This window comes from Gopherus flavomarginatus, chromosome 2, assembly GCF_025201925.1.
Source record: "Gopherus flavomarginatus isolate rGopFla2 chromosome 2, rGopFla2.mat.asm, whole genome shotgun sequence".
Taxonomy (NCBI): domain Eukaryota; kingdom Metazoa; phylum Chordata; order Testudines; family Testudinidae; genus Gopherus; species Gopherus flavomarginatus.
This window is the reverse complement of record NC_066618.1, coordinates 45876021-45889137: the sequence shown is the minus strand read 5'-3', so window position 1 is coordinate 45889137 and position 13117 is coordinate 45876021. Positions and strand designations below refer to the sequence as shown.

The following is a 13117-nucleotide window of genomic DNA, read 5'->3' as shown; positions in this document are numbered from 1 at the left end:
GGCTATTAGAGCTTTACAATAATTCAAACTGATTTATATTTAATTGATTAATATTCTGTAGTTTCTACTACAGAACTTTTCCATTACTGTTATTTCTACTCTACTTACATTTTCAAGTGCTCACACATCACTGTCCATGTTAACTGGAAAATTGCTACATCAAATCCTAATTATTACCTATTTCTATTCTTTCATGACATGGACAACAATTATATCATCACTTTAATGAGAACAAGGTATTAAATTGCTTTACACCTGGGTATTAAATCCCTTTCAATACAGGTTGTCTGTAATTGTTTGTATACGCAAGTCAATTTTTTTTTTATTATGGACAAGAACCATCACTGATGTTCATTATTTAAGTTAAGAAATGCTTCTTATTTAATTAACACCAGAGATTTACTTTTAGAACAAAAATGGAATGGTCCAAATAACACAACTTTCTATTTTTCTCTTGCTTTTCTGAAAGTTTCCGGAACACATCAGTACAAAGCGGTGAAATTGGCATAGATTATGTTTTGAATTTGACAAAAATAGTTAATTCAAAAACATTTGGGCTTCTAAAGTTTAAAACATTGATGCATTGCATTAAAATGCTGCTTATGTAAATTGATCATTTAAAAAAATATATTTATTTGACAGAAAAATAGATTTAACCAATGGCCTGCATGTGCATTGCAATATGATAACGCTCCACTAGATGGAGCAACTTCAACTAATATGGCAATTTAAAAAAATCAGTGGAACCGTTCAAATTTAATGCAGTAGAACGTTATTGAGGCCACGTCCACACTACAGAGTAAAATCGAAATTAATAAAATCGATTTTATAAAACAGATTTTATAAAATTGATTTCACGTGTCCACACTAGGGCACATTACTTCGGTGGTGTGCGTCCATGGTCCCAGGCTACCATCGATTTCCGGAGTGGTGCACTCTGGGTAGCTCAGTAAAGGAATGGGACCAATAACTTTGATTTCCGTCCACACTAACCCTAAATCGATTTAGTAATATCGATTTTAGGGTTACTCCTTTCGTTTAGCTGGAGTACAGAAATCGATTTTAAGATCCCTTAAAATCGATTTTAAGTGCCTTGTAGTGTGGACGGGTACAGCGTTAAATCGATTTAACGCTGTTTAAATCGATTTAACGCTGTAGTGTGGACCTGGCCTGATATAGGAAGAAGTTGAGAGAGAAATGTTTTATTTTGCCTTAATTCTGATCAGTTACAAAACGGTCTTATAGTCACGTATAAGTGCTATTATTTCCTTTCTTTCGGCCCAGTCCGGAAAACCATACTCATGTGAGTAGTCCATTTAGGCCCCTTCCTGGCTGAGCTACAGAATAGAAATATCATGATGGGAGAGCAGAATACTATCAAGTTAAAACTGTTTTAAGCATCCTTGCTGAAAGAATCTCTGGCGGAATATGTTCCCTAATGTCAGGGAAAACTCCATAAACAGAGCAGTGTGGAACATCCAGTTCCTGTCTTGGCTCCAGACGGGATGGTATTTGAGAGTCCATGTGGGAGGAGGAGACATCATCTACCTAGTTCCCAAAAGGAGTTCACTCTTAAATGCTCCCTAAAACACTGGAATAAAAATTGGGTTGATAATACTACCTTAGAGATGTGATAGTCTTACTTCATTAGTCTTCGTTAAATTATTTGATGCAAGCTTTGAGATCCTTGGCTAGAATGCTATAGAATTCTGTCCTTCCATAGATGCTATGCAATTATTAAGTCCCAATCCTGAACTGAACTCCACACAGGCAGATCCCCTGTGCATGCACAGAGCTCCACTTAAGTTAAAGGTGGGGTCCACTGGAGTGCAGCCCATTGCACGAAGGGGCCTTAGTTTTCAGGGGGCAATTTGCCATAGTTCATAAATTCTTAGGGCTTGACTGTCAAATGCAGGTAATAGTGTGAAGGAGAGTTAGGGTTCAAAATTAACCTTTCAAATCCTTTCTTATTGTGGGGACATCCTAAGCTACCAGGTGTGTCCCGTGGATGGTGGATGAAGGAACCCCATACACAATATGAATCATTCTGAATATATTGAATGAGCAGCCATGGATCCATGGTTGTGAGTCAGTCCTGTCCCTGTAAAAAAAGTCAGTTACAAAAACAACCCTGATAAAACAGGCTATGTCAATTAGCCAGCCTCTATGTCAGTTAGGCTCTTGGAGTCGAGTCGACAACGGGTTCACATGGAGGTATGAAGAGGGTGCACCAAACCTATGAGGGAATTTCTTGCCTGTAACAAGAGCTCCTAACAGCTAAAAGTAAAACTAGGGTTGCGTGCTGCTGGAGCACGATGAACCATGTGGGTCTCTGGTAAACTGAGTCAAGTAGTTAGAGAAATGACTGCTCAATATTAGTGTTCTTGGAGTATGCAAAATGTGATGGACTGAATGCGGAAGACTCCATTCAGACCCAACGAATCAAGACCCCCCCAAATAAACAATCAAACAATCAAAACCGTTGGCAAATGCTATAATCCCCCCAACAGGAAATGTAATGCATTCCATCAGCGAAGAAGAATAACTTGGTGTCTGCTGGCAGGATAAAGTAACCGACGCTGAGGTGTTACAGAGGACTTGCCACTGGACTGTAGAAACAATGATTAAAAAAAAAGGTTGAACTGGTTTGGCCATTTCGTACAGATATCAAGAAGCTGTATTTCTAGACAAGCACTTGACAGGATACCACTTGGTGGAAGACAGAAAAGAGGACAACAGATGACATGTAAGAAAACTAGTGAGAAAAATGTCACTGTTATGGAAACAGACTATAATGGAGCAAGAAACATGGCACTTGACCAATGGTGGAGGAAAGACTGGGTAGTCTCCTGTCACAAGAGGCAAATGCCTCTAATATAAAAAATAATTAAAATATTTTTGAGGGGGTCATTATCTTATCAAATAATATTTACATAAATAATTTCCTAAGGGAATTGGATAGGATATTGGGGAAACAGGGTCTTAGAAATAGCAAAAGCCTACGCTTCTCTATGGGAGGGTTAGCTTACATAAGAAAAACCCATTCCCTAGCATTCTAATTTCCATAGATGCTGTTCTGGAAAGGTCTGATTTTAGGGTTAAAAAGAGCATATAATACTATGCTAAGAAATCATATGGCAAGAGAAAAGTTGAGAGTAGGTAATAAAATTAATGAATGTATTAAATGTATAATGAAAAATTGATTTAGGGCCTACGTCAACGCTCATTGAAGTAAATGGAAGCCTTTGTGTTAACTTCAATGGCTATTGGATTGGGCCCATTAAATCAGTTTTTCAAAGGTATTTAGGCACCTGAAGATGAGATGGGCACCTAGTGGGATTTATGAAAGCACCTATGTGAAACAGGCACTTAACTTCTATTGCAATCAATGGGAGTTAAGCACCTAAGCTGTTTAAGTGCTTTTGAGAGTACTACAAGGCTCTGCATTTACAGATGCCTAAATACCCTTGAAAATCTGGCCCTCAGTGCCTACTTAGATGCTGTGTGATTGAGTGGCACCATTTTATATACATATGGAAATATTCATGTAAAGAAGTTTGAGCAAGAATAATCAAAATGATCAAAATAGTACCAATGGATTTGGTACTATAAACAAACATAACTTGGGTTTCCCCCCCTCAATTTGGTAATCCAGTTGTAACAACAAAAAAAATAGTATGGGGTAAAATTAAAAGATAATTTCTGATTCAAAAATAAAATTGCCAGTGGATAGCACTATATAGGCTCCATATGCATATCTGTTATCTCTATCTATGACTAGGAAACCCAATCTGGATTAGAAAGGCAGATTAAAAGTATATGGTAGGCAAAAAAATTCTTAAAGAAATCTATCTTGGTATGGCCAATATGTGTAGGTTAAACATAGACCACATATGGCAGAAGTGCTGATATGGAAACCGACTCCACAGAGGTGGCACAATTTTATAATAAAAAATTAAAACAGAATGAATGGTTCTAGAAACACAGAGATCTGCGGATATTTTCAAGCAAGGCCCACATATAGCCTGAAAGATACTATTTAATCTTAAATTTAGAAAGAACATTTAAGATCATCATTAGTGATTACTTTTATATACAGTCGATTCCTCTTTCATTTTACTTGGTATTATGGAGGAGATAGTTTTGAGTTTTATCATTATGACTAGTAGGTGGCTTTGACAATCTGTCTAATATGCTAAGATCTTTGGCTATTAAAACTGTTTCAGGCTTTCAAGAGGTAATTGTATCTCATGTGGATTTTGCTTCTTTTAATTCTTCAAAAAGCTCACTGATTCTTCAAAAAGCTCAGTGATAGGTTCACATCAAGTCACTGTATACCCATCCTCTGGCTGTTTTTCTTCATATATCTATTTTGGCCCAATTACGTTCTTTTTACCTTTTAGAGGCAAAGGAAATAATTGTCCCTCTGCTAATGCTTTAAAGGCCATCAGTAGACAGCTAGAGTTGTTTTGAGTATCATCAGTTTCAAAGCACATTTGGATTTGTGTGTCTAATATTATATACCTTGTTTTGATGACAGCAGTTTGATCACATTTTCACATAAAAACAGACTACGGCTCCTGTCATATTTCACCAGTGCATATTCTGAAAGTCTAAGAACAAGTCTTACTATATACTTGTATTATATTCTTTTTCAGAACATGACTTTAGAGACAGAAAGTTCTCTGGCACAGAGACTCTTCATTATCCAGCTCACTTTATACCTATCAGTGCTGTGTATGCTATGGTGCTCTATAAATTATTATTAATGTCTAAAAGCCTATTGTGATGGGTTCGTTAATAGAGACCCCCTTGGAACTGTCACCTGATGTCCTGAGATTACCTCTGAGCCTGTTTTCCCTGCCAAAGTTTGGGACTCCAGAACCCTGCCTTGTCAGACACACTAGCCTGCTACAACACAGCCCCAGGTCTGGTCCATGCCCCCAAAGCTGCAGATTTTAACCAAAAACTACTCAGCGGGTTTCCTATCTCCCACACCCAGACATCCAGTCCCAATGGGATCAAAACCTCAAATAAATCCGTTTTACTCTGTATAAAGCTTATACAGGTTAAACTCATAAATTGTCCACCCTATGTAACACTGATAGAGAGATATGCACAGCAGTTGTCTCCCCCAGGTATTAATCACTTACTCTGGGTTAATTAATGAACAAAAGTGATTTTATGAAGTATAAAAAGTAGGATTTAAGTGGTTTCAAGTAATAGCAGACAGAACAAAATAAGTCACCAAGCAAAATAAAGCAAAAACACGCAAGGCTAAACCTAATACATTAAGAAACCGTTTACATGTAAAATCTCACCCTCAGAGATGTTCCAATAAGCTTCTTTCAGGCCTGGTCTACACTACGCGTTTAAACCGAATTTAGCAGCATTAAACCGATTTAACCCTGCACCCGTCCACACAACGAGGCCATTTATATCAATATAAAGGGCTCTTTAAACCGATTTCAGAACTCCTCCCCAACGACAGGAGTAGCGCTGAAATCGGTATTGCCATGTCAGATTAGGGTTAGTGTGGCCGCAAATCGACGGTATTGGCCTCTGGGCGGTATCCCACAGTGCACCATTGTGACCGCTCTGGAAAGCAATCTGAACTAGGATGCACTGGCTAGGTAGACAGGAAAAGCCCCACGAACTTTTGAATTTCATTTCCTGTTTGCCCAGCATGGAGCTCTGATCAGCACGGGTTAGCGATGCAGTCCCAAATCCAAAAAGAGCTCCAGCATGGACTGTATGGGAGATACTGGATCTGATCGCTGTATGGAGAGACAAATCTGTTCTATCTGAGCTCCGTTACAGAAGACGAAATGACAAAGCATTTGAAAAAATCTGCAAGCTATGATAGACAGAGGCCACAGCACAGTGCTGTGTGACAAGCGTAACAGAAAGCCAAAGAATCAAATGGACGCTCATGGAGGGAGGGAGCAGGTACTGAGGACTCCAGCTATCCCACCGTCCCCGCAGTCTCCGAAAAGCATTTGCATTCTTGGCTGAGCTCCCAATGCCTGAAGGGTCAAAACCATTTTCCCGGGTGTTTCAAGGTATATGTCATCAATTTACACCCTTCCCCCCCCCGAAAGAAAAGGGAAAAAAAACATTTCTCCCCTTTTTCAATGTCACTCTGTGTCTATTGCAGGCCCGCACAACTCGTAAAGCAGCGAGGGCCACATTACTCCAAAGAAAAACAGCTGAGGGCCGAAACCCCCCAGCCCCACGGAAACACCACCCCCAAGGACCTCCCGGCCCACGGAAACACCCCGTCCCAGAACCCGCCCCTGCAGAAACAAACCCTCCTTCTCCAGCGCCGCCCCACCAAAACAGCTGTGGGCCAAAAAGGAAGGTTGGGGATGGGGAGGTGATACTTGATTTTAAATCAATCAGGGACTCCCAGCTGAAGAGGTGGCTGGGAGCTTTCAGGGGCAAATTAAAGGGCCCGGGGCTCCGGCGACTGGGGGAAACCAGAGCTTTGCGGGACTGGGCAGGGATTTAAAGGGACCAGAGCTCCTGCCGCGGAGGGGAGCCCGAGCCCTTTAAATCCCAGCCCTAGCCCGTCTGCTGGAGCGAGGCCGGGATTCAAAGGGCTCTGGGCTGCCTGCAGCCACCGGGGAGCCCTGAGACCTTTAAATCTCAGCTGCGGCCGGGAATCTCTGCGGGCAGCCCAGAGCCCTTTGAATCCCGGCCGCGGCTGAGATTTAAAGAGCTCTGGGCTCCCCACCGCTGCAGGCAGCTCAGAGTCTTTTGAATCCCTGCTGCGGATGAGATTTAAAGGGCTCAGGGCTCCCCGCGGCTGCCAGCAGCCCAGAGCCCTTTGATTCCCCATTGCGGGCCGCACAGTGAGCCTCCGTGGGCCGCATGCGGCCCGCGGGCCATATGTTGTGCAGGCCTGGTCTACTGCATGCTGCTGGTAGACGGGGTGCTGCAGCGCTGAACACCAGCATCCCCTTCTCGGTGGCAGACGGTACAATATGATTGCTATCTATCGTCATCATCAGCCTGTGAGTGTTCCTGGCTGGCCTCAGTGAAGTCAGCCGGGGGCGCCTGGGTAAAAATGGGAATGACTCCCGGTCATTCCCAGCAGATGGTACAGAATGGCTGGTAACCGTCCTCATCATAGCAACTGGGGGCAGAGCTCCATCAGCCCTCCCCCCCCTTTCATGTCTAAAGAAAAGATACCTGAACTATCATAGCAGCGGGTGGCTGGGCTCCTCCCCCCCGCTTTAATGTCCTGCCTGGACTATCATAGCAGCTGGAGGCTTTCTCCCACTCATTTTATCTCACTAAAATGTCAGTGTTTCTTATTCCTGCATTCTTTATTACTTCATCACACAAATGGGGGGACACTGTCACGGTAGCCCAGGAGGGTTGGGGGAGGAGGGAAGCAACGGGTGGGGTTGTTGCAGGGGCACCCCCCGTGAATGGCATGCAGCTCATCATTTCTGTGGGCTCTCTGGGGCTCTGACATGGAGCGGCTGTGTTCTCTGGTTCTCTAGTACACTTGCCCCATATTCTAGGCAGGACTGACTCTATTTTTAGACAAAACATAAAGAAGGGAATGACATAACATAAAGAAGGGGAGTCATTCCCATTTTTGTCCATGCGCCTCCGGCCAACCTCAGCAAGGCCAGCCAGGAACACCCATGACAGCAGCAAATGGTACAGAACAACTGATAACCATCATCTCATCACCAATTTACAATGGCATGGCATCCAGTGCAATACGGATGGTAACCATCTCTGCTACCTTGCAAAGGCAAATGAATGCTGCTGTGTAGCACTGCAGTACCGAGTCTGTCAACAGCATCCAGTACACATATGGTGACAGTGACAAAAGGCAAAACGGGCTCCATGGTTGCCATGCTATGGCATCTGCCAGGGCAATCCAGGGAAAAAGGGCGCGAAATGATTGTCTGCTGTTGCTTTCACGGAGGAAGGATTGAGTGACGACATTTACCCAGACACTGTTTTTGCATTAGGATCTCAACCCAGAATTCCAATGGGCAGGGAAGACTGCGGGAACTATGGGATAGCTACGGGATAGCTACCCACAGTGCAACACTCTGGAAATCGATGCTAGCCTCAGTACATGGACGCACACCACCGAATTAATGTGCTTAGTGTGGCCGTGGCAACCTACTTTGTTCTGTTCCACCCCCTTTTATAGCTTTGGCACCAGGCAGGAATCTTTTGTCTCTCTGGGTCCACACCCCTCCTTTTAAATGGAAAAGTACCAGATTTAAGATGGAGTGCACTATCATGTGACATGGTCACAAGTCTTGTGGGACCCCAGCCTCCATTCTTCCTGGGCTGGCCTACAAATACACAGGAAGGTTTGCAGGTAAATAAACCATTTACAACCAATTGTCCTAGTTAATGGGAGCCATCAAGATTCTAAGCCGCCATTAATGGCCCAAACTTTGCATAATTACAATAGGACCTCAGAGTTATATTTTATATTTCTAGCTTCAGATACAAGAATGATACATGCATACAAATAGGATGAACCCACTCAGTAGATTATAAAATTTGAAATGATACCTTACAATGATATCTTTTGCATAATGCATATTCCAATTGATATGTATGATATTCCATACATCATATTTACAATCATAAGGATATTTCCATAAAACATATGGAGTACGACATCACACCTATATAAAGTAGCATCTGTAAAAATTGAAGAAGTCGAATTACGGTCTTAATCTATTGGGTGACAGCTGTGTCAGAGACTCAGATTAAAGAAGAGCACAGATATAAATTAGAAAGTTAGATGTACCTGACATCATCCAAGATTGAGCATGGCATGTTTTCTTGCACCAATAGAATCTTATGCAGTGATTTTGCCAGATCTCACAAACTATGCAGAGTTCGATTGGCAGAGTACCTGGAAGAAAGACTTCAAAGAAAAGCAGATGCTGCAAGCAGAGGTGTTAGTGTTCCAGTAGGCGGCCATGGACCTTTTTTCTAATTCTTTACTGAGCCAGTGTGCCAGCATGGTGTTGGAGGCAACTGTGCTGGAGGAGCTCTCTTTCAGATGACACATAATAGTAATACCTTCACTAGTAATCATTTAAAATTCTCTGGCATTTTTCTCAAGCGCAGGGCAGTGGCTGTGAGGCAGCATGGACCTTGCCAATTCAGAGCCTTGAACAACTACCTTCACTAGATTCCCTAGAACAGCTTGTTTAATAATTTGCTCATCTCTGAATACCTTTGTTCTGGATAGTTAATATATCTGAATACTACCTGTGGTGGAAAGTGCTTTACAATAATTGGACTTAAAAGAGGAAGCTGTTATTGGTTGTTTTACTATTAAAAACATGTGGGAGAACTTAGTGCCTATGAAAGTGACAGTCTAATACTTTGGCTTGAAGTATTAATTTCCTCAGAGAGCTCAGACAATGCACATGCAGTAATACTTTGGGAGCTCTCTTGAGAAACTGTCTGTGGTGGAGCTGTTTTAAAAGATGTACGCAATTGGAAAAAGCCATCACCAAATTCATTTTCACCAGTGACCAAAGACAGGATTTGAACATGGAACTCCAGAAAGCCAGCATACTGAGGGTTTTCTATTGACTTCAGTTGCACTGAGATTTGGTCCTCACTCAGTGCAGCACGTAGCCCAGAGGGAAAGAAGCTTTTACTATCACATCATAGAAGCTCAAGAGATCATGTAGGCTAATCCCCTGCTCAAAGCAGGACCAATCCCCAACTATTTTTTTTTGCCCCAGATGGTCTCCTTAAAGATTGAATTCACAACCCTGGCTTTAGCAGGCCAATGCTCAAACCACTGAGCTATTATATTGTGCTGCATAAAAACTCCAGGTGCTCTACCTATTATACAAATTGACTCAGTTATGACTTCCCCCTTCTCTCCTCCACCATTCTTCTGTCCTCCTTCTCTACATGCTCATTTTGTCCTTTTCGTAGCTCCTCTCTCTTCTCTCTGCCCTGTCTTTATCACACCTGCCGCTGCAAGTGTCCTCAACCCCGTCTTCTTAAGGTGTTCCAAAGGTGTGGAAGAACAGCACGTTCAACTCCTCTGCCAACTCCTGCAGCTGAGGCTTCTCTGCTCGGGGTTCTATTGACTGTTCTCCCAGTTGTCCAGCTCATTCTGCCTGGCTCTGTCCAAGAATAAATAGCCAGTGCTCTTGTCCTACTGCTCCATCTGTAAGTGCACAAACAAAATGTAATACTTGCAGACTAAAAATGCCTCAGCAATGTTAAGCATTGTGGGGAGGCAGAGGGTCACAAGCTTGTGAAAAGTATGTGACTGCAGGAATGGACGTAGGGACACCTGAAACAACAATGCTTTGCACTAACAATGTGTCTTCCATCTAAGAAGCTCAAAGCACTTTACAGACATTAATGAGTTGAACCTCACAACCCTCCTGTGAGTTAAGATAATATTACCGTCACATTACTAATGTGGAGACTAGGGCATTTTTATGTGACTTGCACAGTCACACAGGAAGGCCACAACAAAGCTTGCAATAGAATCCGTATCTCGTTTAATAAGGTTATCTGTTGGGATAGCAGACAGAACTAAACCAAAATAATCCAGTAGAATCCTTCCCATCACAAGTGGCATTGAAGTGCTCAAAGTTTTAAGTATGCTGCAATGGGGGTTGGGAAAAGCATTTGCCTCCCTCAAAGATTACTATGTGTGTCGTCCACTTCATTGGCTGTGCAGTGACACTGCCTGTTTTGAGTGATGCAGAAGCTGATTTCCTGCCCTAGCCTCCTCTGCTTTTATGACCATGACTATAACGTCTTTATGAACACTACGTGGCCTGTGTTATGCATGCTGCAGTAGTCGTATGAGCTAAGAGCCTTGACTCATGTCAGAAGATCCAATACAAAGTTTAAGCTTCAGAAGTCTCTCTTCCCGCTAAGGATATGGAATGTTTTCAAATGCACATGTGAGTCAAACCTATTCTCTACTCTGACTATTCCGTAGTGGGCATAGCAACAGAAGGCAATATAGAAGACACTAAAACAACCACTGCAGCAAATCCTCACCACCCTACAAAATATTTAATGTGAAAAATGTTTATTAGTTATTATAAAATAAATCAACCAACTTTTCTTTGGGCAAAAAGGTACTACTAGTAAAGAAACAAAAACAACAGCAAAAAGAATTAATTAAAAACTGCGGTAGATGGTTTGCTTACCCCTGCTATATGTGCAGTATAAACTTGTGCATTTGTTCTGTGCCCACAGACAGGTTTCTCCTCCAATTTTCTGGAGTGGATTCAGGGTTGTGGTAAAGTACCAGTGAAAATGAGGTTGTAAATATCCCTTAATGATACACAGAAAATAATTTAAATTACCAGAAGGAGACACTAGAGACATTAAAAAGTGCTGTAAAATTAGCCCTAAATCAGGGAATCTCCCTGATATAGCATCTATGTCCCAGGTGGAAAGCCCATTTTCCATACATTTGAAGTCTCTCCTTGGTGTGGGGGTGTGGGTGGGGGTGTGCGCGCGCATACAGGATAGTCATGGGTGCATTAAAGAGGTGTGTTTCCATGAAAACTTAGATTTATACGATTGGGGCTAAATTACGCGTAGGATAAGAAGTTAACACCCTAACCTGGAGGATGAGTAGGGAAAGCAGTAACTTTTCTGATGATCTCAGATAACAGGGAAGTGTGACATTTCAAAATGTCTTGTCCTCACACTGGAAACACAGTACAGGACAGAATCTATCTAGGGGACTGGGGGACAGCAGTACTGAAACTACCTTGGCAGGTTGAAATTTGTGTTGCGAGGGGGGGGAGCCTTCATGCACATTAATGATTTGGAGAGAGGGGACTTCTTACATTTTTAGTTTGTACCTCTGTCCATCTCCACCTCCACCTTATACACACATTCGGAATGGGACAAGGGGACAGGGACTTGGGCGAGATTGACTCAGAGAAGGTGATGTAGATAGGGGTGGGACTTTCAGATCAATAGCCCCCTCTCCTCCCCTTTTCCACTGGCTGGAGTTAATGCTTCTGCTGTTGCTGCTGTGCCAGTGTCAGTGTCTTCCTAGGCTCTGTGCAGTGCAATTCCAATTTCCCTAGAGCAGCAGCCTCTTCAGTCTACTGGACTCCAGCAGCCAGTTCAGGACTTTATTTCCTTTTCGACAAGTGGCTGATCCCTAGTGTTTCACGGGATAGAGTATTTGCTCTCACCACAGTATCACTGTAAGTATTTCACATTGTTACTTAAATTATTTCCTTTGTGAAACTAATTTGTCCTGTGCTGAATAGTGACAGTCGTTAGCTCATGACCTGTCAAGTCCCAGTTGAGAGCTGTTCTGGGGTTTGCTCCTGGTTCAGGGGTTCAGATGGCAACTGACTTTTGTAATTTTTGTTTTCTGCTTTTGGCAGCTGATAAAAATTGGTGGTGACTTCAGAGCTGCTGTTTTACTGCTTCATAACCAAGGCACTTACATTTCCTTACTGCACCGGTGAAATGAAAGTAAGGAAGATAAATAATTTCATCCCTGTTTTACTGAATACTTTCTAGTAACATAGGCAAGAACAAACATTCAGAGAAACTTGAACACATGCTTACAAAAAGTTACTCTGCAGAAGAAGGTATAACCAACTGACCTTTAACCATAGATAAAAAGGAAAGGTTTAGAACAGAATTAGATTCAATATATTAGTGGTTATCTAGCCTATGCAGTGAGGGTGATGAGAGACTGGTTACCAGCACTTTGAAAAATGTTGTGTTACTGTTATTATTATTGGCTCACAAAATTATTCTGGTTGGAAGGAAACCCAGTTGGGAGATACAACAAATTCCTGGGACCCAGTGTAAAACTTTCTTTGGCTCAAATCACTATTTTGTATTTGCCTGACACCTCTGAAAGTTGGTAGCTCACATACTTCTTTGCTGTTTTTACTTTGAGAATTGGTACGGGACTATCTGACTGCAGTGAAAAGTGTGGTTATAAATGCTGTGGCAGATAAATCTGCAGGGTGGAATTTAGGTGAAATACCAAATGAGGGCAAATGTTTTCAAACCTTTACTATCATCTGTCTTTTCTCTCAGTCTCGTTTACGTATCTGTACTCCCCCCCCAGCCCATTGAGAGGAGG

The 13117-nt window shown here is 42.3% G+C and overlaps 1 protein-coding gene across 10 annotated transcripts in view; it reads left to right on the top strand.

Annotated features, from left to right (window-relative positions):
• Positions 1–13117, top strand: part of FAM237B (family with sequence similarity 237 member B) — a 1214420-nt gene that overhangs the window by 26903 nt on the left and 1174400 nt on the right. For 4 of the 10 annotated variants that reach the window (XM_050939691.1, XM_050939692.1, XM_050939693.1 and 1 more), the window contains exons 1-2: positions 9710–12215; positions 12402–12492. The exons of 2 other annotated variants lie outside the window; for them this stretch is intronic. The gene's annotated coding sequence lies outside the window, so the exon portion shown is untranslated. Of the gene's footprint in view, positions 1–9706; positions 12216–12401; positions 12493–13117 lie in introns of those variants that run through there. 4 more of the 10 variants (XM_050939700.1, XM_050939694.1, XM_050939696.1 and 1 more) reach the window with 4 other exon arrangements.